General features: G+C 47.6%; 2 protein-coding genes across 3 annotated transcripts in view; one reads left to right on the forward strand and one right to left on the reverse strand.

Annotated features, from left to right (window-relative positions):
* Positions 1-1715, reverse strand: part of INSYN2A (inhibitory synaptic factor 2A) — a 73054-nt gene extending 71339 nt beyond the window's left edge. The window contains exon 1 of the mRNA XM_049855217.1: positions 1620-1715. The gene's annotated coding sequence lies outside the window, so the exon portion shown is untranslated. The remainder of the gene's footprint in view (positions 1-1619) is intronic.
* DOCK1 (dedicator of cytokinesis 1) overlaps positions 1-24696 on the forward strand; it is a 540104-nt gene that overhangs the window by 281112 nt on the left and 234296 nt on the right. The window lies entirely within an intron of this gene.

Below are 24696 nucleotides of genomic sequence, written 5' to 3' on the forward strand. Positions count from 1 at the left end.
TTTGAGCTGCTTGTGCAGGTTTGCTCATCCTTCCAGCAAAAAGAAAAAATTGCAAAGATAAATATGAACTTTTCTTTGAAAAGTAACATTCAACAGGATACGAATGTCATACACAGCACCTTGCAAATAGTAAAAACCAGCGCTTTCCACCTCTGCAAAGTGAAAAGATGGTTAGTTTCTGCTCATTCTGAAGCATCAGCTTAACAAGGTGAAACCATTTTTCCTACATGTACTACTAATTGGCAGTGGCCCAGGTTGTGTGATTGGGTGGTAGCTTTCAATCGGGTCTCCAGCTTGGTAACCTTGACATTCACCTGGGGGAGTATGGAAAGGTAACCCCAGCAAGTCCTTGTCCAGGGAAAACCTTGCTGTGTACTACCGAGACGCCTCTGCTCAGCTGCGCCGGAGTCTTGTGAAATGGTCTCTTGGGTTCCTAGCCAAGGGCTTGCTCAAAGTTCCAAACCACTCTTGCCAGTTTTACCTAGCTGCTACCCGCAGAATTTAAGCGCCTAAACAGACAAGGTCAAATTAAAAGGCTTCTCTGCTGATTCTGCCTGGGGGCCCAAGAGGGCGTCCAGCCCCCCAGCACAGACCTGCAGCAGGGGAGGGGTCAGTGCGGGCGCCCAGCTCCCGAGACAGGCAAACGCACCCATTTTCTCCCGTATTCACCCCAGACAGAGGTCTCTCCTCCCCCACTCCTGGCATCCCCTAATCGCTAGCTCCATCTCCCTGTGGCATATTTGTGGGGAGTGGAATGCTGAGGTCACAGGGGAGAGGCTCTTTATCCAAATGGTGGAGACGACACCCAGAGCCCTGAGCATGAACCAGCAAGACGCAGACTCTCGCTCCTGACTTTGGGCTCGAGGCGCTGCCCTGGCCGCAGCCAGCCCTAGGGCTCACTCCTTTCTGCCCTCGCTCGCCAGCCCCATCTGCAGCAGTCTTTCCTTTCGCGCGGCGGTCCTGGGCTGACCCGGGACGCCAGGCGCTCGGAAGCCCCGTGGGCGCCGACCCCGGCCCGCAGCCCAGGGAGATGCCAGACTGAGCGAGCCCTGGGCCACGGGAGGAGCCGGGCATTTCACGTGGGGACCCGCCTGCGCTCCCCGCTCGCGCCACTGCTCCGCGGCCGACGCCAGGGCCCCTCGGCTGGACTCGTCCCCCCGAAGTTAATCAGCCCGAGTTGTCAGTTCGCTTTAGTTTGGAAAATACTTAGAAGCCTCGCAACGTTTGTGGGAGGCTGCCGCCCGGCCGCCCCCGAGTCCCCCCGGTATTGCCTGGTGAGGGCGGGCAGGCGCTCACCAGGCTGTGGCGTTGGTCGTAAGCCGACATCGCAGACATGCCTCCCGCGGTTCCCAGCCGACGCCAAAGTTACCGGACGCCCCTCGGCGACCCGGCCACTCCAGCTGCAGTTGCATAACCTCGGCCCCCCGCCCCCGCGTGCTGCCAGTCGGATCCCGTTGCACTGGCGCTTGCCGGCCCCGGAGCCGCCGGTCCCCGGCCAAGCCCGCTCCGGGCGAGGCGAGGGCGAGGGCGAGGGCGCCCACGACGGGGTCGGCGCCGTCCGGGGTGAACAGCCCGCGGCCAAGGGCACGGGCCGGGACGGAGGGCGCGGGCCCGCTTACCTTCGGCTGCTTACAGATAAGTCGAGGTCGGTGCAGCGCCGGGCTCGGGCATGTCTCGCCGCGGACCCGGGCGAGCCTGGCGCGGCGCGGAGCTCTCCGGGCAGGGCATCCGCGGCGAGGCGCGCCGGGCTCGCAACGAGGAAGGCTCCGCTCCGGGGACTGGCCGGCTGCGCCCGGCGCCCGCCCCTCCGCCGCCGCCGCCGCCGGCCCGCTCGGCCCGGCCGGCCCCCGCGCCGCAGCTCGGTCCCTCCCGCCGGCTCAGCGCCGCGCGCCGGGAGGCAGCGGCTCGGCTGGTTCCGGGGACGCCCGCGCGCTCGCTGGCTGGCGGCGCGGCGGAGCCAGCCACAGCCACCCGGCTCCGTGCTCCTCCGATGTCCTCATTTACTGCAATTGTCTCCGGCGAGATCGCGGGCCGGCCGGGAGCGGGGGCGGAGCGGGCGGGGCGGAGGGGAGTCCTTGCAGCCGCCCGGGTCCCAGCGACAACGCCGAGCGGGCGGCTGAGCAGAGGCGCCGCGCCGCCCGCCGCCGCCGCCGCCGCCTGTGCGCCCGGCCGGCCCGAGGCGGGCGGAGCCCGGGCCGCGGGGCGGGGGCGGGGGCGGGGGCGGGGGCGGGCGGGCCGTGCGGGGCGGGGGCCGAGGGACCGGCGCGGGGCGGTGAGGAGCCCCCGCGGGCGCGCAGCGGAGCCGGGAGGAGGCGAAAGAGCTGGGGCTGCCGCTTGCCTGCGCGCGGGCACCACCGCGCCGAGTCCTGACTTCTGGCTGCAGGCGGCGCTGCGCGGCCCGGGAACTTGTTGAGCCGGCCCTGGAGCCGCCTCTGGAGCAGCTGACAGGCGGGGCCCAGCGTGCGCTCTGGGGCAGGGTCGCGGGAGACCCGCGCGACGGCTGCCTGTTGTGCCAGCGCGCCCAGCTAACCCGGCTTTGGAAAGCCAGGCGTGGCTCGTAGGGCCCGAGGCTCCTGCGCCCTCATCTGGGGATTGTTGCTTCGTAGGGCCCTGGCGTCAGGGCGCGTCTCAGCGCTGGGTCTAATGCCAGAAGTGGCCCCTACACCTCACGGTGGAGACTGGGGGACAGCCTAGCTGTGAGGGGCCGGAGGACAGAAGTGGAGTGCTGAGCAAGGGCTGCTGTCTGTGACATTTAGGAACCTTCGAGAGCAGGCGTCACTGCTGCTCCTGATCAAGACGCTCCATACCCACGCACTCAGACGCACACACGTCCCCCCCACACAGATACGCACACACACTGACACACAGACACACTCACATACACTCTTACACGCCCACTCACACGCAAACACAAACACACAGGAGTCTTGTCAGAGAAGACCTTGGCAGCTGGGATGGGAATACAGGAGGGACTAGCACCCAGTCCACCCCCTTCCACCAAGGAGCCCCCTTCTGAGCTTAGAGCAGCTAGATCAGGGCCTCCCTAATTCCAGGGTATTTGGTGCCAAGGTCTGGAACTAAGCAGAGAGTGGCCTCAGGTCTCTGGGCCCTCCGTTTCCTCAGAGCTTAAAGTTCATTCTCCTTGAACATACTTGAATATAGCCAGCCTCTCTTTAGTCTGCATAATTCCCAAGGAAGGACACAAATAGTGGGCCCGGGGGCAGTGAGGAGGCTCTGGGATTGAGTTGGGAGAAGTGGTGGGGCGGGGGAGGGGGGGTGCCTGTCGCCTGCCTGTCTCGGCACAGCCACTTCCTCCGCATCCCTGAGGCCCTAGCACCAGCCTGTGTCTGGGCAGAGCTGAACTAAACTGAGCACTCTGCTCTCTGTAGTACATGTTCTTTATTAATGGATCGATTCAAAATCTTTGTCTGTATGTGGCCCTTGTGACCTTGAGTCTAGACATTCCAGAAAAAAAAGGTTTCAAAATATCTCCCTTTTTAGCATGCCACAGATCCACGAGGGCATCCAGGTATATCCCTCCAGGAAGGGAATTCCGGACCTGTGGATCCAAACTCTGCCTGCCTGGCTCTTTTTATTCTCTGTTCTTAACCCAGGTCCCCGTGTCAAATTTTCAGCCTGGTTTCCTATTGGGTTGGGTGGTGGGGCTGGTGGGATCAGGTGGGAGAGAGATCCCAGGCAATGTGTGAGCAGTCTGGACACCTGCAGCCCCTGTTCTGCCCAGAAGGGGACTGATGTCGAGGCTGTGTAGGATTTGGGGATGCGAGATGCCCGCTGGATTGTCAGCACTCACCCCGCTGACATATTCCCCTGGTGATGTGCTGTGTTCTGGGAGAATTCTCTGGGTGCTCTGGGGAACTTTCTCTAAATCATGTTTCATCCCTAATCCATGACATGGAAACATGCCTTCCATCTCTTAAACATGTCACTGTAAATAAAGCTGCCAAGAAACACTGAAGTTGGGCTGGTGGTGATGGAAAGCGAGGTTTTTAACGAGCCGTGAGTGGAAATAAACTCGTTGCTGTCGAGTCAATTCTGAACTCATAGCGACCCTATAGGACAGAGTAGAACTGCCCCACAGAGCTTCCAAGGAGCACATGGTGGATTCGAACTGCCAACCTTTTGGTTAGCAGTCGTAGCACATAACCACTACACCACCAGGGTTTCCGTGAGGGGAAATGCGTGGACAGCAGGGCAGTAGACAGCTACAGGTGGCACCGTGAGCTGGCGAGAAAACAGCTCCAAGGTCAATGGTGTTTGAGACCCACATGAAGTATCACTCTAGAAAAAGGACGGAAAGCTTTCATTGGCAGGGTAGAAAATGCGCTTATACAAAGAGGAACGTTTAATTGAACTGTGTAGTATCGTCAAGGCTACTTTTGGTTGCTCAATTGTCTGGTAGACTTACAGTGGCTTTCTGATTCTGTTAGAATCTTTGGTATCTCTGCTCTTTTTTGTCATAAGAAACCATTTGCCTGTTGTATTATTTAAGTGTAACTTTTCAACATCACAAATGGAAGTATTCACAAAAACACGTCTTGCACAGTACCTGTGTGCAGGGTAGATATTCTTTCTGGGCCCGGTTAGCGGGTCAGCAGGCTCTCATCTTTAGTGTACACGCTTCACTGGAGGCTGCCTGGGGAGAGGGGCGATTCAGTCACCTTCCTGCCCATAGGGTCCTATGACTTTGTTTTTCTGGAGGTGAGGTATGTACAAAGTTTTAGGGTGAAGAATGAGTCAGAAATAGAGTTAAACTTGGTAGGAAGTAGATTTATTTCAGGAATCATTGTAAGTTGGCTTGTTACATTGTGCTTCGAGATTTTTGCTGCAAAAAATCTTGCAAAGGGAAAAAATAGCTGCTTTTCAAGTGGGAATTCCTGAAAGCAGAGTCACCTAAAGAATAAAAATACAGGAAAGTACAAGACAAACGACCAAGCAAAATATCCGAGTCTCTGTTCTTTTGCTTTCTTCTTGGAGGTGGCGCAGTTGTTCTGCAGAGAACTTGCTGGAATCCCAGCCCCACAGTATACTCAGTTCTGGAGTCTCAATTTCCACATCAAAAAAGACAAAAGACTATATAAGACAAGGATGTCCAAGAATGTTCATAACTGTTTTGTTCATATTAACCCCACTCTGGAAATAACCCAAATACCCACCGGTAGTAGACTGGATAAAAATACATTTGCCTTGTTCATACAGTGGAGCACTACACAACAGCCTAAAAGAGCTGACTGCTGCTCCATGCAGAAGCCTGGGTGATTTTCAAAAACACTCTGTAGAAAAAAAGGCAGACACAAAAGAGCATATACTGTATAATTATATTTTAATGAAGTTCCCCCCAAAAGCAAAAACAAAACAAAAATCTGATCCTGTCAAGTAGATTCTGACTCATGGTGACCTGGTGTGCTATAGAGTAGAACCGAGCTCCACAGGGTCTTCTTGGCTGTGATCTTTGCAGAAGCTGATTGCCAGGCCTTTCTTTTGCTGACTGAAGCCTGAGAACAAGCAGAAGCTATCAAAGGTGAGAAATATCAGAATGGTGGTTATCTTTCAGGTGCACTAATTGTACTGGGCCACTGTACCTTCCTCGGCATTGGAAATGCTCTGCGTCTTGAACTAGGTGGCTACAATCATGTCGATTGTAGACATCGAGTGTTCTCTTGTCTTTGTATGACTCCATTCTCTCGGCATAGTCGCCACACAATTGCAGTGTATACACTCATGCTCCTCCATAGTTCATCCTTCAAAGGACAGTTTATCCGTCTTTGAGGTTAACTTGCATCTGCTGAAGGCATTTCCTCTCCAAAACGCAAGGTAAGAGAGAACAGGGGTATCTTGAAAATAGATGCTGATGCATGTAAGATTTCTTGTTTGGGAGGCTGCCAGCGAACTCTTGCCCTCCTGACTCTCAGATGCAGCCACCGCAGCATTCACTCTGGAAATGACTACCCTACCTCGTCCTTTAATGTTCCAGTGTGACTCTGGGGGGAGCCTTAAGTCTGTGATGAGCGGTTCAGAAGCTGTGCTAACAGACAACCTGTGCTCCACTCCTACAAAGAAAGGGTAACTGGAGTCGACTTACACGTGTTGGGTAGAGATCAGTGACATCAGGCCGCTCTGCTTTTCGCTTTCAAGAACCAGGCAGACATAGTGCTCAAAGGACGCTCCAGCCAGACTTCGTTTTTGCCTTGAAGACTTGTAGGAGCCCTTCTGAGTCAAGCCCTCTGTCCCTTTCTGCAGTATTACTGTTCCTCTCTCTGGACTTAACTTTCTGAGGGTGGGTATCCCTCCGTGTAAAGCCCCTGCCTGGAAACCCTGGTAACGCAGTGGTTAAGAGCTACGGCTGCTAGCCAAAAGGTGGGCAGTTCGAATTTACCAGGCGCTCCCAGGAGACTCTATAGGGTAGTTCTACGCTGTCCTATGGGGTTGCTAAGAGTTGGAATTGACTCAACGACAACAGCTTTTTACCCCGGTGGGTCTTCTGTTGTCGTGCCAGCAAAGCCATGCTTCCTTCTGGTTGGAAATGAGGAGGTGTTTCTGAAGTTTTGGCTCATGCTCCATGGACTGCCCCTGCCCCTCATCTTCTTACCCTCCAGGAGAGATTGTTGTTTTTATTGTTGTTACCTGTTGTCGAGCCAGGCCCTGACTCATGGCGACCTTGTGCACAATGGGATTGGACCCTGGTGCTCCACAGGGTTTGCTTTGGCTGACTTTTGGAAGTAGATTGCCAGGCCTTTCTTCCTAGTCTGTCTTAGTCTGGAAGATCCTCTGAAACCTATTCAACATCATAGCAACACGCAAGCCTCCACTGACAGATGGGTGGTGGCTGCCCATGATGTGCCTTGGCCAGGAATCAAACTTGGGTCTACCTCACGGGGGTGGGAATTCCACCACTGAACCATCAATGCCCCCAATGAGATTGTCATTGCTGTTAGGTGCCATTGAGTCAATTCCGACTCATGTAGGCAGGGTAGAACTGCCCCACAGGGTGCTTTAGGCTGTAACCTTCCAGAAGTAGATTGCCGGATGTCTTAGTCATCTAGTGCTGCTGTAACAAATACCACAAGTGGATGGCTTTAACAAAGATGAATTTATTTCTTCACAGTAAAGTAGGCTAAAAGTCCAAATTCAGAGTGTCAGCTCCCGGGGACGGGTTTCTCTTTCTGTTGGCTCTGGAGGAAGGCCTTGGTCCTCAATCTTCCTCCGGTTGAGGAGCTTCTCAGGTGCAGGGACCCTGGGTCCAAAGGACACGCTCTGCTCCCAGTGCTGCTTTCTTGGTGGTATCAGGTCCCCAACTCTCTGCTTGCTTCCTTTTCCTTCTATCTCCTGAGAGATAAAAGGTGGTGCAGGGCACCTCCCAGGGAAACTGCTTTTACATTGGACCAGGGATGTGACCTAAGTAAGGGTGTTATAATCCCACCCTAATCCTTTTAACATAAAATTACAATCACAAAATGGAGGACAACCACAGAATACTAGGAATCATGGCCTAACCAAGCTGATACACTCATTTTTGGGGGACATAATTCAGTGCATGACGCCGGGTCTTTCTCCTGCATAGCCACTGGGTGGGCCTGGTGTAGTTTAGTTTCGAAGATACTGAACTTCTTGCAGAGAAGTTTAAATTCCTGGTCGTGTATTATGCATCATTCTGAATCGAATTTATTGGTAGGAAATGGAATGTTTTCATTTTTAAAGAGACCCAAAGTGACTCTAGTTTTCCTTCAACACATGATAAACAGCTGTAATGTATTAGAAATGGCTGAGAGGTAGCACACGCTTCTGACTCTTCCCCCTCCCCGCAAAAGTCCTCATTCGTGGGGCTGGGATCAAACCCAGTGGGCATCCCTGGGTGGCGCAAGCTGTTAAGTTCATGGCTGCTAACCCACAAGATTGACAGTTCAAGTCCACTCGGAGGCACCTTGAAAAAAAGGCCTGGCCATCTACTTTAAAAAAAAAATCAGCCATTGAAAACTACCTACGGAGCACAGTTATACTCTGACACGTATGGTGTCACCATGAGTTGGTGTTGACTCGACAGCAACTGGGTTTTTTTTTTTTTAAATCAAACCCAAAGGTTTTCTCCAATTGGGCAGTTCCCCTTCCCTTCCTTTAGGTGGGCTTGCTGAGCAAATGTCATACTGGTTGGTGGTGTCTGTGGGGTTTTCTCATTATTCAGTTCTGATCCACTATGGAGCAAACTTCTTCCACATGAGTTCCGGCCGAGGTTCGTAGTTAGTGGGCTTTTCTTAGCCTCTGCTGAGACCACCATCTCTTGAGCCTGCTGAAGCCGACTCCTCGTAAAGCAGGTAATATGCCCAGGCCAAGGAGTGATACCTTTGACCAGAATGGGGTCGAGAAGGGATAAAAATGGCTTTTACATTTGAGGGTCTGACCTGCTAATCCACTTTGCTGGTGTCAAGACTGTCAACTCCGTCCCTCTCCTGGTCGTCTGCCAGGTGCACACAGGGCCTGTGGTTAGGGAGGCATGGGATCTTCCCACAGCTCGGGAAGGGTGGCGGACACCTGCCCTGGAGTACCCTGAACAGGTATTTCCTCCTTTTCCCTCCATGCCCACCTCGGGCTTCACAGACATGGCAGAGGGATGAGAGAAAAGGGAAAGAGAAGAAACGGAGCCCTCCTACTCCACCTTTTCCTTCTGCAAACCCTGTTGGAATATGAGGCTCTGATAATTGTTGATGCGCAACTCTTGCTGCATGGCTACAGGTTGCCGGCACCTTGTACGCTGCGTATCATCTCCTTCCGTCCTCAGAAAACAGTCATGAAACGCAGAGTCGTCTGGACCCTTTATGCAGAAGTGATCTGAGAAGTTCTAGAACTTCTTCCTGGTCTCACAGCTGGGCAGTGAGGGCGCCCAGATCCAAATCCAACTGGGCTTGATGCCAGTAGGCAGCCCTGCCCCCTCAGGTTGCTTGTTTTAACGTGACTGTGAGATTTGCATGAGCACACGTGTTATCATTTAGTGCTGCTCCGCTTGTGAGTGTTGTGGTGACTGCGGCATCTCTTAGCCATTATGGTACAGCTCGAGTGGTGCCGTTAACCAGGGGAGTCCCTCCTGGTACTTACCTGTCCTATGTGACAACAGGTGCCTGTGTCCAGAGTGGACTGAACCTGTCTTAGTCATCTAGTGCTGCCATAACAGAAATACCACACGTGGATGGCCTTAACAAACAGATTTACTCTCTCACAGCCTAGGAGGCTAGAAGTCTGCATTCAGGGTGCCAGCTCCAGGGGAAGGCTTTCTCTCTCTGTTCTCTGGGGAAAGGTCCTTTTATTCAATCTTCCCCTGGTCTAGGAGTTTCTCAGCACAGGGACCCCGGGTCCAAAGGATGAGCTCACTCCTGGATCTTCTTTCTTGGTGGCATGAGGTCTCTCCCCACTCTGCTCACTTTTCTCTTTTGTATCTCGAAAGAGATTGACTCAAGATACAGCCTAATCCTGTAGATTGAGTCCTGCCTCATTAACATAACTCCCTCTAATTCTGCCTTATTAACATCATAGAGGTTAGGATTTACAACACATAGGAGAATCACATCAGATCATAAAATAGAGAACAACCACAAAATACTGGAAATCATGGCCTAGCCAAGATGGCACACATTTTTGGGGGACACAGTTCAGTCCATAACAGCACTCATCCAGGCTCTTGGGGTATCAGCTTGGCTTTCTCAGGGCACAGATTCTACCAGCAACGTCAACTGCTAAAGCCAAGATCTCCTTTAGCAAGTAATATCTCCCAGCTGAAGAGTGACACCTTTGATCAGGTATCCTTTACTTTCACTAGGCGTGCCTTACCACTTCCCAGTCTCAATTACACCTTGAAGGAAAAATAGCCATGTGAACAGCAATAGACCATAATCATCTCGCATTCAGATAGCACTTTATGCTTCTCCAAGCATCTTCAATGATATTATCACACTTTCTCTTCATTGGATAACAGCTATTAAAATGACCCATTACAATATGTATCCTATAAATACCACAGAGGACCATTTCAGAAACTTATTGTGCCGGGTGTAATGGTCCTATATTATCATGGTCTTTTAATTACCTGGAACAACCCATTGGTACTCTCGCCACTGAAATGCAGTCACAGTGGACAGGGCATTGCTTTTGTTTAAATTTTTTAGGGTGTTTAGTATACTGTACCTGTAATTTTAATGGGGAGCCCCGGAGGTGCTATGGTTAAGAGTTCAGCTGGTAACCAAAAGGTCAGCAGTTTGAATCCACCAGCCACTCCTTGGAAACCCTGAGGGGCAGTTCTGCTCTGTCCTATAGGGTCGCTGTGAGTCAGTATGGACTCAATGGCAGCGGGCGTGGGTATAATCCTATTGACCCACCCTTGATGTCGTTATGCTTTTGGTGCCATAAGTCTTTTTGCTAATTTATGTCTGGGAACTGATTACCTGACTTGAGCTGTTAAATTCACTTACTAGTGTGGATCAGGGAGGAGCCCTGGTGATGCAGTGGTTAAGCCCTTGGCTGCTAACCCAAAGGTCAGCGATTTGAACCCACCAGCTGCTGATCGGGAGAAAGACCTGGCAATCTCCTTCCATAAAGATTTCAGCCTTGGAAATCCTAAGGGGCAGTTCTGCTCCGTCCCTTAGGGTCGCCATGAGTCAGAATCGACTTGATGGCAATGGGTTTTTTTGGGGGGGGGTTTCTTTTTTCGTGGATCAGGGATGATGTGGTGCCAGCCTACCATGTATCGGAAGGCAAGCTTTTCGTTTTTAATTGCCAGGCTCCATGTGTGAAGAGTACAGACCTATCTTTGAATCTCTAGTTGAGTTCTACCACCGCTGTGAAGTTTGATAACCTCTGAGGCTGCACCTGATTTTCCAGCTCCGTGGTTTTCACAAACAGTTCATTTTTTCATATTATCGAACCCTTGGAGAATTAAGTAGGTCATTACTTTAATTCCACTGCACCGTAAGGTTGCAGATCTCTCCGTTTCCAATTTGCCTAATTTGTGTTTTGGCACATTCTGGGGCTCTGCTGTGCTCTGGCTGCATGCTGCCACAGAAGCGGACTTCTGGGTTCCCCTCTGTTAAGGCCAGTGTACATCCGACTGACTTTCAAGCTGTCATCAGCCACATACTCACACATTTCTTAGGCAATTTTAATTTCTTCCAGGGGAATCAAGGAATTTCATTTTTAAAGGTTGATTTGTATTTTTTTTTTCTTTTAAAATGCTTTTTTATAAAATCTAGTTCCCATAGGTTAAAATCCGTATGGTTAGAATGTGGTGCGGATGTTGATGGCTGGATCTGAATCCCTGTATCTCAGGGGTCCCAGCTCCATGGCAGCTCCCTGCCTTCCAGGAAGGCCACCTGGGAGAGGGCCCCCCAGGCCCCCCTGAATCAGGAGAGGGAGCACGCCTGAGAACCCCAGATTGTTATTTCATTCCAGCAAGGGAAGAGATTTTGACAAAGCTTTTTCCTTTTGGTGTTCATTGGTAGATTCGTTTAGTGGATTAAAGGAAGAAATTTGAAAATCAGTGTTTTTCCTTTAATAAATTTGAGGTGTGAATTTGGAAATTGCATCCCTTAAAAAAACAAAATGAAATAACATTATGAGAGAAATCTGTTACTCAGTATAAAGTTTAAAGGAAATCTGAATTCAATTTTGTGTTTGTTTCCAACATGAACCCCAAAGAATGTTTATTTCAGAATTTGCTAGATACTGAAAATGATGGCCGAGGCTTGGGCATTTACGAAATAAATGAGGGCCAGAGGGACTGAGATGGATGTTGCCCTAAATGGCTGCTTTTGGCTGCAGTTCAGCATGTCGTCATCACACGTGATTTGTCCCTTTGTGGCTGGTGGCGCGTTTCAGAGCTCTCTTGCCATCTGAATGTAGATCACCTGGCTCAATTTGATCAGCACGAGCCAACGTAAAATTACCCTTTTACTAGGATGTCCTGGGCTGTGAGCATTGTACCCGCAAGTTGCAGGAGGAGATGAAATTTATCGATGATTTATTTTGCTCACTGAATCCAAGTATGAAAATGAAGAAATACACTTTAATGGCATTTTTTTTCCCCTTTCCCAGTGGAGTAAATATTGTCACATGAGATCACTGGTGATGCTGCCGAGTCCCTTAAAATAAGACTTGTGATTCAGTCACAGCACGGAAACAGCAAAGAAGCAGCATCTTCACCTGAGGGTTCATAAGTTTTGGCTCTTTCCTGTTTAGTCCCTGGGTGTTAATGAGCGTTTTCACCCCTGAGACCTCCTCTGTGCAGACACCAGCGTGGACGGAGAACACGCTCTGGCTACCGGTCGGTGTGAGCTCTTGATCTTGGCCCCGGGCATCCCACGTTCAGGCCCCGTGGTTGTGGACGCATTGAATTCATTCAGTTCCACGTTTTCCACGACCTCTGGTAGGAAAGAGGGTAGGCTGATTAGAGCGGAGGTGGCCTCATCGTAACACTGCGTTTGTAACCAGCCCACCTTGGTTTGTGAATGAACTAAGGAAAATGCCCACCCAGGCACATGGTTGTTGTTGTGACCCACAAGCAATGTGGCAACTCATGGCGACCCTCATGCACGACGAGAGGAAATGGTGCCCAGTCCTGCGCTGTTCCCACGATCAGTTGCATACCGGGTCGTTGTGATCCATAGGGTTTTCACTGGCTGATTTTTAGAAGTGGATCACCGGGCCTTTCTCCCTAGTCTGTCTGAGTCTGGAAGCTCTGCTAAAACCTGTTCAGCATCATTGCAGCACCCAAGCCTCCACTGATGGACACGTGGTGGCGGCACATGCGGTGCGTTGGGTGGGAATTGAACCCGGGTCTCCTGCATGGAAGGCAGGAGTTCTACCACTGACCCACCTCCCCCTACCCGGTATAGAGCATGTCGCTTTTCGAAGGAGCGCTTTCCTTTCATGCACTAGGCATGGCAAGTTCTTTGTTGGATTCTTGTTCTTTCAATGAAAACATATATTCTGCTGGCCCTTAAAGAGCATTTTCAGACATAGCTGAAGTGAAATCAGCTTAAAGTGTGATGCATGTGACAAGTGTTGAAACATGGATGGTGGGAGCCATGAAATTTAAATAAACTCTAATAAAGCAGAAATGATAGCTCTACACCATATAAAATGCTAGGATCTGCTCTAGACTTCCCTTTCCTTGATTCGTTGACAAGCATGCTTAATCTCTACATTCGAATATGGAATAGAGTCAGTATTTTAAGAGTTCTGCATCCACAGGTGTAACTCACTTTAAGGAAACTCCTTATATGAAAGTGTGACTCACCAACAGGTAAACTAACAAGGAGATTGTCCACTTTACCAAATGCTTAAGGTGCCTTCAAATAACTACTCTGTCTAACGCATTGGAAGGATTCAGTTTTCCAACAACTACTTAATAAACAACTTTACAGAAATGCTTCTATTACGTCAACCATCGCCATCAAGTTGTTTCCAACTAATAGCGAACCTATAGGACAGAGTAGAACGGTCTACCATATAGTCTTAAATATGTGCATATATGAATTTTCTTATAGACTAGCAATTTCCAGAAATTGTTTGTGGTGGATGCCCACCCACGTTTTGTGAGTCAGCTAGTCTGGACATGATTTGGGGTGTGCGAATGAGACAGAGGTTCTCTGGTTTGCTGAAGTTGCTCTCCCCTTCCTGGATGGTGTTTACCCAGTGGACACAAGAGCTCAGAAAGCAAAGATGCTGACGTGTCTCCCAAAGGGCTGTGCACTATGCTAGAGGCTTTACACATTCTTTTCTCTTTTGCATCCCTCCGTGACCTTGTGACATGCTAACGCGCGGAATGCCATGTGATACGGACATGGGACGGGGTGGTCACGTAGCATGATGGAAGATGCCTTACCAACGCTGCACCACTTTGCCGAAGTTTTGATCAGTCAGAAGCTCTACGTTATGTATGTGCTTTTTCTGAGTGCCTCTGCAGGTCTTGCTCAGTTTGGTCCAAATTGTTGTTTATTCCTGTTTTTATGATAGCCAACAGTCTGCGCCCCCCAACATAAATAGATTTTTGGCTTATTAGTTATGGAAAAGGCGTGCTAATTTTTTCTGAATAAATGACAGATCTTGGCATTTCAGGTCCTATACTGCATTGGTTACAGGTAAGTTTTAGATACGATTTCTTTTTCGTTAAGTGTTATTATAGTCTGGGTGTTGTGGGCTCAAAGAAAAACTCACCCTTCCTTCATTCTCTGGTATTCATTGAGCTCACAGCGGCAGGATGGTTCTAGTTTGTTGGTCGTGGTTCTAGAGCTTTCTATGAGCGAACGCTTCCTTCCCGAGAGAACAACCGTCAGCTGAGGAGACAGTCACAGATTGGCCAACGAGTGTGACTCAGCAAGTCAAGAATTTTATGTAGAAACGGCCCACGGGCAGTTAGTTGAGGGTCGGTAGGAATTGTCTCTGGAAGTATCAGAAAGCAATTCAGTTTTCAGTGTCGCAGAACATAGACCTGTCTGGGCCCTGCTTGTTTTTAGCTATACCTGAGCATGTCAGCACCACTTTTGGAGGAACGGGAAGTCTGATGTCGTTTTTTTTCACAGGCAGACTGGGCAGCATTTGTTCTTGTACAGGCTGATGACAGGGGTTTATTGTTACAATTTAGGACTGCCTTGATAGGTAACTGACTTTGATATCTATTTGTTTATGGAAAGGATAGATCAGGGGTCACAAACTTTTTCTTAAAGGGCAACATAGTAAATATTTTCACCTCTGGGGCATGATACAATCTCTGTCCTGAATATTCAGATCTACTCTTGTAGCAGGAAAGTAGCCCTAGAAAATATGTTTAAAAAAAGGGCGTGATTGTATTTCAATAAAACTTTATTTACAGAAACAGGCCGTGGACCAGATTTGGTCCACAAGCTATATATAGTTTGCCAACCCCTGGCTTATAGTGTAGTTGTTCTGAAGAGTTTCGATACCATGTGTTGACTCAGATTTTAAGGATGAAGTACAAGAAGGATTGATTCAGGAGAATGTAGCATTTTCCTGCGGGTTCTCACAGACCCTAGATTCTAGGCTCTACCTGCCTCCTCTGGCATTTGGGCAAAATGGAGCAGCATGTCCTATCAGGGATCACTCGTGGTGGGGAACATGGTGATGGGGCTCTTCATCTGTTAGTGTTTGAGGAGCACATTCTTGGAAAAAAGTGTTGAAGGCAACCTCTTTGATATCGTTCAACAGAATGAGTTTACTCTGCTCGTGCTGGGGGGACTCTAGTTTTTACTGGAACCAAAAATGCAGTAAGCCCTTCAAAGGGAATCGCCATATGTGCTGGGTGCCTTTGCTCTTCCACAATTCCCCAGGGAGACCACTAGGTATGTGAAGGCAGGACATTGTTGTTGTCAGGTGCCGTCAAGTCGGTTCCAACTCATAGTAACCCCACGTACAACAGAACAAAACGCTGCCCGGTGCTGCGTCATCCTCACAATCGTTGTTAGGTTTGAGTCCATTGTTGCAGCCACTGTGTCAGTTCATCTCCTTGAGGGTCTTCCTTTATCGCTGACCCTCTGCTTTACCACAGAGAATTGTCATGTATGTTCTGTGGCTTTACCCTTGCCCAGTTCCCTGGGGAGAACACTATATCTGTCACAGCAAGACCATACAGGACAGTTAATATTGGATTCTCATCTCTGGCTGATTTATTTAAGTGTTTCATGCCACCAAATGGAATATCCTTGCTGTAGGCTTATAATACTGGAGCTATTATGGTGGCTGAGATGATAACATTTCGTTTTTTTTTTTCCCATAGTCTCCAAATGATGGAGATAAATAGTTGAGTTTCTGTAATCACTCTTTGTGACCATATGAAAATGATTAAATATTAGCTTAATATATGAGTTTTTCACTAAAATAAGGATCGATAGTCACAAATGCTTTGCAATGTTGTATTTAATGTTTCAGATTTGGAAGTTTTCAGGGAGCAAAGATCCCATGACCCTGTATTGGTTTTTTTAACATGCCAAAAATGTGCTAGAGTTGATCATTCATTTCAAAAACGTTTCCTTTGTGCTGTCTCCCCATTTGACACTCTTGTCAGTATCAGATCGTTGGTTCATACTTTACAACATTCCCTAAAGATGTGTAATACGTTTTTAACCTAGTTTTATGTAGTGGTATTTTGTGTTGCCTCTCACTAGAACTTTTTCGTTCTATTATTAATTTGAATTAGCTTATGGTGTATTGTGCCATAATTTACCAAATGGTAATTCATGCACGGAGCCCCGATGGTGCAGTGGTTAAGAGCTATGGCTGCTAACCAAAAGGTCAGCAGTTCAAATCTACCAGCCGCTCCTTGGAAACCCTATGAGGCAGTTCTGCTCAGCCCTATAGGGTTGCTATAAGTTGGAATAGACTCGAGGGCGCCTAACAACCACAGCAGTTAATGCAGTCTCTCCTTGGTGACGGAAGTGTGTTTACCTACCATTGCAAAGCTTCACCTACATTGTAGTTTTCAAAAGGCGATGGAAGCCCCTTTGAGTTTCTCTTCCCACTGTGTAACTCTTGGAAGCACTCAATTCCTTTGAATATCCAGAGGCAATACTTTGGTTTTATACTTCAACCAACAGGGAACAAACAGGAGCTGTGAGAGCCAGTTTTCATCCTCTTTACGCTGCAGTTTCAGTTGGTGAGTCAGAGTGTTTAACTCACAGGAGTTAGGCAAAGATTGAGCTCGCCCTGGGGGTTTAAGAAGGAACATTTAGAGCCTGTGTGGGGTTTTCATAAAAGAAAGCAAAATCTGAGGTCATGCTGGTGGGAAAATCTCATCCCAGAATTTTTAAAAATTGGAAATAGAAGGAAGGGAAAGATGAAACAATCCAGGAGCAGAGCTGGGCATTGCATGAAGTCTTTTCCGCCTTTGGAGTCTCTTGGTGATGCAGACCGAAAGGTTAGAGGTTTGAGTCTATTCAGAAGAAAGACTTGGCGATCTGCTTCTGAAAATCAGCCATTGAAAACCCTGTGGAGCAGAGTTCTTCTCTGACACACATGGGGTTGCCATGAGTCAGACTCAACTGGTCAACTGGTGTTTCCTTTGGCTGCCTGGTGGTTTTCATGGCATAGGTATGAGGGTGAGGGTAGATCTCCTTTCTATTATCAGAGTTAAAAATACAGCACCAGGGTTTATTGGGTAGTAAACCTTGGGAATTGGGGTACTTAAAGGGAGTCATCACATTCATTTTTTCTTTTTTCTTTGAACGAAGCTTCCTTTCATTTTTAAATGATTGATTAGAAAAATAGGGAAGTAGTAAAAGAAAATGATTCACATCCATAAGTCCTCCATCGCAGAAGGCGTAAAAATAAATACATTCCACGGCTGGGACAGTGAAGTGTCACATGTAGAATTTATTGAAAGAATTTCAGTGTCCCAGAGCTGGCAACCAAAATTTTAAGTAAATGTGCCCGCCTCCTCCTGTTAGCACGCCCACCCAAATGTGTGGAACCTCTCAGCAGGTAGATTCCGCTGAGGGCGCAGTTCATAAAACTGCTCATTTTAATCTTCCTTCTCACTATCAGGGCTGCGAGGATTTGCAGTATGTAGGATGCTCTTGTCCAAGGACGTGCGGATTGGACTAAGGAAACCCAAAGATCGGCTGCTGGACTGCTGGTGCAAATCCTCATTCCGTCTTCATAGTCACTTGGCTACATTATGAAGCGATGCCAAGCTCAGTTTTTTTTCTTTTTCCTAATCAGGCAAAAAGAGGAGATTTCTTCTCTCTTAGTTTCTTGGTTCCTTCATGGCACGAATGAAATTTTTTATGAAATCTTAAATTTGGTGGTTATTGTCCCATTTCCTGTAGAAAGGAGCACAGAGACTCCATTCTAGGTCCCATCAGCATGTGCTGTGGGCATCATCAGAGCTGAGCGGCATGGTCCCGGGGCTCATCCTTGGAAAGAGGTCCCTGCTCGTCTCTGCCAAGAACTCCAAGTGAAGCTGTCCACACGTAGGCGGTGATCTGAGGAGCATCAGAGGAGCTGTGAAGGGCCCCAGGCCTGAGGATTTACACTGTGGTTGTGGGGAGGAGTGAATTTGGAGGCTACACAGGCAGAAAGGGGGCTTTCTGTGATTACAGGTGGAGCCCAGGAAACCAGGAAATGCAGATGCACCAGGAGCTTCTTTTTCCATCGTCTCTGCCTCACAGAACCTGGATTCCCCTGCCTGTGCCTCCTCTCCCCTCTAGACTGGTGCCCCGCCACCCCCCCCCCCCCCTTGCTGGGCGCTGCAGAGCTCTCTGTTTGGCCCCTCCCTCTGGAGCCAGGCTGGTCCAGGCTGGGAGCAGGATGACCTCTGCTGGTTCCTCTCTTTCTCTTCTGTTTCTCTTCTCGAAGGAGTCCCACGTCACATGCAGTTTAAGGCATCACGCAGGGTCTTTCCCTTGCTACCTTGTCCTTGTCCTGAATCTCTTTAATAAAAGAGTCAAGTAGAAGCTCAGAATATTCTCGTGGCTGATTTCTGAACGTGACAAATGGCTTGATGACTTAAATGTACTGCAGCCAGCCATTCTCTGTGTAGGATTTGTTTTAACGCTGTGGCGGGGGGGACGGGTCATGCACACTGACCACACACTGCCCGTAGGCCAGACACCAAGGGATGCCAAGTGCAGCTCGATGGATAGAAGGTCTGCGGGCTCATTTGTGGGACAGGACGTTCCCTTCCCCTCACTCAGTGTATGGATTTTCCAGGCATCCATATTCTGCTCACAGACTTTTGTTGTTGTTGTTGAGAATATACACAGCAAAACATACACCAATTCAATCGTTTCTACGTGTACATTTCAGTGATATTAATCACATTCTTCAAATTATGCAACCATTCTTGCTCTCCTTTTCTGAGTTGTTCATCCCCCATTAACATAAACTCACTGCCTCCTGAAGTTTTCCTCTAATCTTTGAGTTGCTGTTGTCAAGTTCATCCATAGAGATGGTTCTTAAAAGAGGCACAATGCTCAAGGCAAACATTTTTTAGTAGTTAAACTGAACTGTTATTTGATTTTAAGAAGACTTCAGGGGATATTTTTGGTTTAAGTTTTAAAGATTATCTCAGGGCAATAGTTTCAGGGTTTCATCCAACACCCCTGGCTCCAGAAAGTCTGGAATCTATGAGAATTTGAGATTCTATTCTGCATTTTCTCCCTTTTGATCAGGATTTTTCTTTGGAATCTTTAATCAAAATGTTCAGTAATGGTAGCTGGGTACCATCCAGTTCATGGAGGCAGTTGGCTGCCACACATTCCATATCTTCCTCCTATTCCTGACTCTCCTTTTTCCTTTTTTGCTCCCATTCTCAGACATCTTCAGAGGAAAAGTTCTGAAATAGGATGCTCCCAATATGCATACCCTGGGGAGCCTGCATCCCTGGCCCCTGTTTTCTGCCTTTCCAGCAGAGCTACACGTTACCACCACCCCTGTTTGTAAATTTGGGATGTTGTAATGCAAGCTGATAGTGTTTGCTCCTTGGACAAAGTATGGCTGTCTGTGTGCCTTCTATTGTAGTCAGATTTGCCTCTGACATTTAACAGCTTTTATTGTTGAATTTTTAAGACTTTTTTTTTAGTAGAAATTATAGATTAATTGGTCAAATAAGAAAAATTCAGACACTGTAATTAAATATATATATATATTTACATATACACGCATACACACATAGATATTTAAAGTAATGCATACACCTGGGGGGAATGAAGATGGTACAACAGGGTGTCCACCCCTGCCACCAGGCCACTCTGGGATGAGTGAGAGCCCTGAGACCTTCTAGAATAGGTGCTCAAATACAAGCCTGTGTCTAACAACGCCCACACTCCCTGACTCTCACTGTCACCCTTCCCTGTGGTTGTGAATCCCGCGTGTTTCTTCAGACCAGCGCGTAAACAAGCCACAGCATGTTTGAAAGCACTGCAGAATACGCTATGAATCCAAAGTTTGGAAAGAGGGCCATTTTTAAAGATTTAAACCTGCAAATAAAATTATGTTTACTCCTGTGAATAAAATTTGTTTTCCTCCTTCAAGGGGTCAGTGCTTTGGAGAATAAACATACATTACAAAACTCTTCACTGCTGGCTTTTGTCTTGGCGGTTTTAAAAAATAGATTGCATCTCATTTAACTTTTAAAAAGTACCCACCACACATGGGTCCATAATTTGGGTTATGTGCGTTTATTTCATCAATGACTTCCTGAAGGCAGGAGAATGATTTAACCCCAGTTCACTGATTTCTCAGATTTCTCTGCATAATGAGTGACCTTCCATTACGTCTGTTGGTTAAAGGAGTAAATTATTTCAAGGATCATTTTGGTCTTTATGCTCCTGTAAAAATGTTTTTAGAAGCAAACATACCGAAGATCACCATGTGACAATACTGGCTGCATTTCAAGAAAAGTGAGACTTCATCTTTATGAGTTATTTTGTACTTAACGTATGCTTGAAGGACTATGTAAGCGTTTGATCCAGTCTGTGGAGCCTGAAAATGTGTTTCTCTCCATTAAAAGGTAGAAACCCTTTAATATCCGCAGCGTTGGAGTCAGCCGACAGTCAGGACTGCACTTCCTGTTTCCTGATAGCCACTTCATTTTCACTTTGTCTCTCCTCTGCTCTCCTGCCATCTCCCTGACTTCAGCCTTTCCTAGGGGTGACTCTTCAGGGCTCAGTAGTTCGGAAGCCCTCGTTTTGCTCAGGAATGGCTTGGATATTTTTTCTCTCAGTGAAGAAAGGGTTTACCAGATCCATAATTGTGTCTTCCAATGGTGGAGGATTCTTTGTTAAGGACTGGGGAAGTTCCTGGTTTATTTGTTACCTAATTGCTAGTTACTCGTTTTGTCCACACAGTGAAGGCCAGGATTTCTCTTCTAATTTTTCAGAACAAGTTTATTAGTTCTAATTATCTTTACTTCAATATATTCATGTTTGTCCTCTATGGTGGAAACATGATTTTAAGATACTACTTGGAAGTTAAGTGTTTTGGGCAGCATTGTAAATATCAAGGAGGATCATAGAGCTAGAAAGAAAATGATACATAGTTTTTCTTTTTAAGCAGAGCTAGGCAATGCTATTTCCAATGCTTTGGAAAACATTTTGTTCAACTTGGTGTTACCTAATCTTATGTGATGGATTCATTAGGTAGAACTTATCACTTTCTCCGCTAGCACAGTGGCTAAAGTGCTCAGCTGCTAACCAAAAGGTCAGCGGTTTCAACCCACCAGCCACTCCGCAGGAGAAGGATACCGCAGTCTGCTTCCTTAAAGACAGCCTTGGAAGCCCTAGGGGGCATTTCTACTCTGTCCTATAGGGTCGCTATGCGTCAGAATCGATTTGACGGCAGTGGGTTTGGCTTGGTTTTGGTTTATTGCTGTCCCAAGAATATAGTGGTTATATACTCCGAAGTATGTTTCCAAGTCATATAAATTCTGTCATGACTCAGAAGGATACAAAGTTATTCTGTGAGAAATAAATCAGCTCTTTCATGGGAATATTGTAGATACACAATCTTTCTGTCCCCCTGTGGAGGTTTCTGCCTTCTTCTGGCTGATCAGAATTGTTCATCAGCATTATTTCTTTCTTTTTTCTTTGAAATGTATCATGCATACAAGAGAATGAGTACAGTAAGCATACACTGTGTACAAATAATACAGTGAGCCTGTGTACCACTTCCAGCTTAAGGACCTCAGAAGCTCCCTGTCCCCTCAGCTGTATACCTGATACTTTTATGATATATTTATACGTCCTTTTGCAATTTTAAGTTGTAGCTATTTTTAACCTTTATAGAAGTGGAGTCATACAATGTGCTTCTGCAATGTGCTTTTCACTTTCGACATTACAGTTTTGAAATCTATTCATGTTGATGGGTACAACTGTGGTTCATTCCTGTTTTTCACTGTGTAGTATTCCCGTCACGTGAATACACCATACATAATCATCTGTTCTTCTGTGGATGGATATCCGGATGGTTTCGGTGATTGCTTTTAGAACAGTGCTTGTATGACTGCCACCTAGCCATCTCCTGGCACACCTGTGTGAGAGTTTCTCTAGGTATTCACTCCAGAGTGGAATTGCCGGGCCCACATCTCCTTAAGTCAGATGCATACCCCAGGCAAGCAGTGTGCTCTAGTCCCTCTTCTGCTCCCAAAGAGTCAACATACTTACGGTGACATTCACAGTCAGTGACTGCGATCCCTCCCAGGCTACTTATGCCATCTCCTAATCCAGAATTATATTTACCATTGTTGTTGTTAGGTGCCGTTGAGTTGTTTCTGACTCGTAGCAACCCTGTTTACAACAGAACGAAACACTGCCTGTTCTCGCACCATCCTTACAAGCGTTGCTATGTTTGAACTCATTGTTGCAGTGCTAGTGTCAGTCTGTCTTGACGAGGGCCTTTGTGTTTTTCGCTGACCCTCTACCAAGCATGATTTCCTTCTCCAGAGATTGGTCCCTCCTGATAACAGGTCCAAAGTGTGTGAGACTAAGTCTCGCCATCCTCCCTTCAAAGGAGCATCCTGGTTGCGTTTCTTCCAAGGCAGATTTATTTGTCCTTCTGGCAGTCCATGGTGTATTCAGTATTCTTCGCCCACAGTATAATTCAAAGGTATCAGTTCTTCAGCCTTCCTTATTCATTGTCCCGCCGAATTAATGTTTAGGGGATTATACTCTTAAATGTACACAGGCAATTTCTATGTACTCAGAACACACTGGTGAAAATACAGGCATCCAGCCAGGTAGCCCTTTCCTCTCCTGGCAGGAGCAGAGCAAACATTCTCGGCAGCTTGCACTCCTGCTGTGATTGTGTGCCTTTTCCCTCTGGGCGCTCTGACTGAGGCACCTTTCTATCCAGGCTCCCTTTTCACTCTTCCTCTTCCAGATCTCCTCCCGCCAGCCCAGCCTCACTTTCGGGGCCCACACTCTGCATCCAGGGTGGGATACTGTTATCAGAACGTTTTACCACTTACCCACCAGTCGTAAGAGCTGGATGTGTTGTTGTTCGTTGGCATTGAGTCAGCTCTGACTCATGGCAACCTCATGTATAACAGATGGAAATGTTGCCTGGTCCTATGCCATCTTCATGATCGGCGATGGTTTGAGCCCATTGGTAGGACCGTTGTGTCAATCCGTCTCATGAAGTGCTTCCCTCATTTTTGCTGACCTTCTAATTTACCAAACATAATGTCCTTTTATGGGGCAGTTCTACTCTGTCCTATAGGGTCGCTATAGGGTGAGTCAGAATTGACTCGACGGCACTGGGTTTGGTTTGGTTTGGGTTAAAGTCCTTTTATAGTGATTGGTCTTTCCAGTGACCTGTCCAAAGAAAACAAGTTGAAGTCTCCTCATCCTTGTTTCTAAGGAACATTCCGGTTGTATTTCTTCTAAGACAGATTTGTTCTTTTGGTAGTCCGTGGTATATTCAGTGTTCTTTGCCAACACTGTAGTTCAAATGCTTCAATTCTTCTTTCTTTTCATTCTTCAGCTTTCACATGCCTATTAGGTGATTGAAAAGACCATGGCTTGGGTCAGGTGCACCTTAGTTATCAAAGTGACATCTTTGCTTTTTAAAACTTTAAAGAAGTCTTTTGCAGCAGATTTGCCCAATGCAGTATGTCGTTTGATTTCTTGGCTGCTGCTTCCGTGGTGGTTGATTGTCGAGCTGGTACAAAGCTCTCGCTGCTCATTGCCATGTCTAGCTTCCCCTGCACTGTGGTCCACTGGCCTTGGAATTCCTCCAGGGCCTGGGGGCGCTGGGAAAATCCCAGCAGCACATCTCCAGGTGACCTCTCTGCTGTCCATTGCGATGTTGCTGCAGAGTGCTACAGTTGTGTGGAATAAACCCCAGAATTCTCCCCATTGTCTCTACCCATTCCAGCTCCCTTTAAAACCCGGAGCATCTTACCAAGATAATTTAGAAAAGAAGCCACAACTACATTCTCTACTGTGTTTATCTCGAGTTCCCGCTAGCAGGTACAAATAATGATAGATTGTGAACAAATAGCTCTGCCTTGTTCTTTTAGACCCTGAAATAGACAGGATTGTTTTGATAATGCTCTTTGACTGATGGGCACTTTTGTAACCAAATCCTACTCAGAGGCTTAAAATATGCCTCCACCAGGTTGATTTTGAGATAAGTTTACACTGAACTATGGAAACGAGAGGTAGACAAACCCTACCTACATAAGGGGTGAATTACTATAACAGAAACAACCAACCCACCCCAGAAAACAACAATAGGAAAAACATCAAAATCGCCCTGGCAGTGAAAGCAAGATTTCCCTTTTGTCACCAGTGCCTTCAGCCAAAGCAGCATCACCACTTCTCTTCAAATGTGGCTCTGAGTATTCAGTTGGTGTCTGTTACTGAGTTACGTAACTGCTTCTTTCCATCTGAAATGTAAATTTGAAGATGTTGCTCCCCACTATCTGTATCTTGACTTTGACAGGAGGCTTTGTTCACGGAAATTGAGTGTGATAGAATCCCTGAACCCCAGAAGCCAGGGAAGGCACTGGTTGCCAAATTCATGAAGTTGTTTTCTAGTAGGTGTGTAGTTTGCCATATCCCTATGATGCATCGGGGAAAACCAAACAAAAAACCAAAAAACCCAAATAAAGTTCCCTTTGGAGTCAGTTGTGAACTATTGAAGACCTGTTTGTTGAGGTATCATTTGTTATAGACACTTAACTAC

Source organism: Elephas maximus, chromosome 16, assembly GCF_024166365.1.
Source record: "Elephas maximus indicus isolate mEleMax1 chromosome 16, mEleMax1 primary haplotype, whole genome shotgun sequence".
NCBI lineage: Eukaryota > Metazoa > Chordata > Mammalia > Proboscidea > Elephantidae > Elephas > Elephas maximus.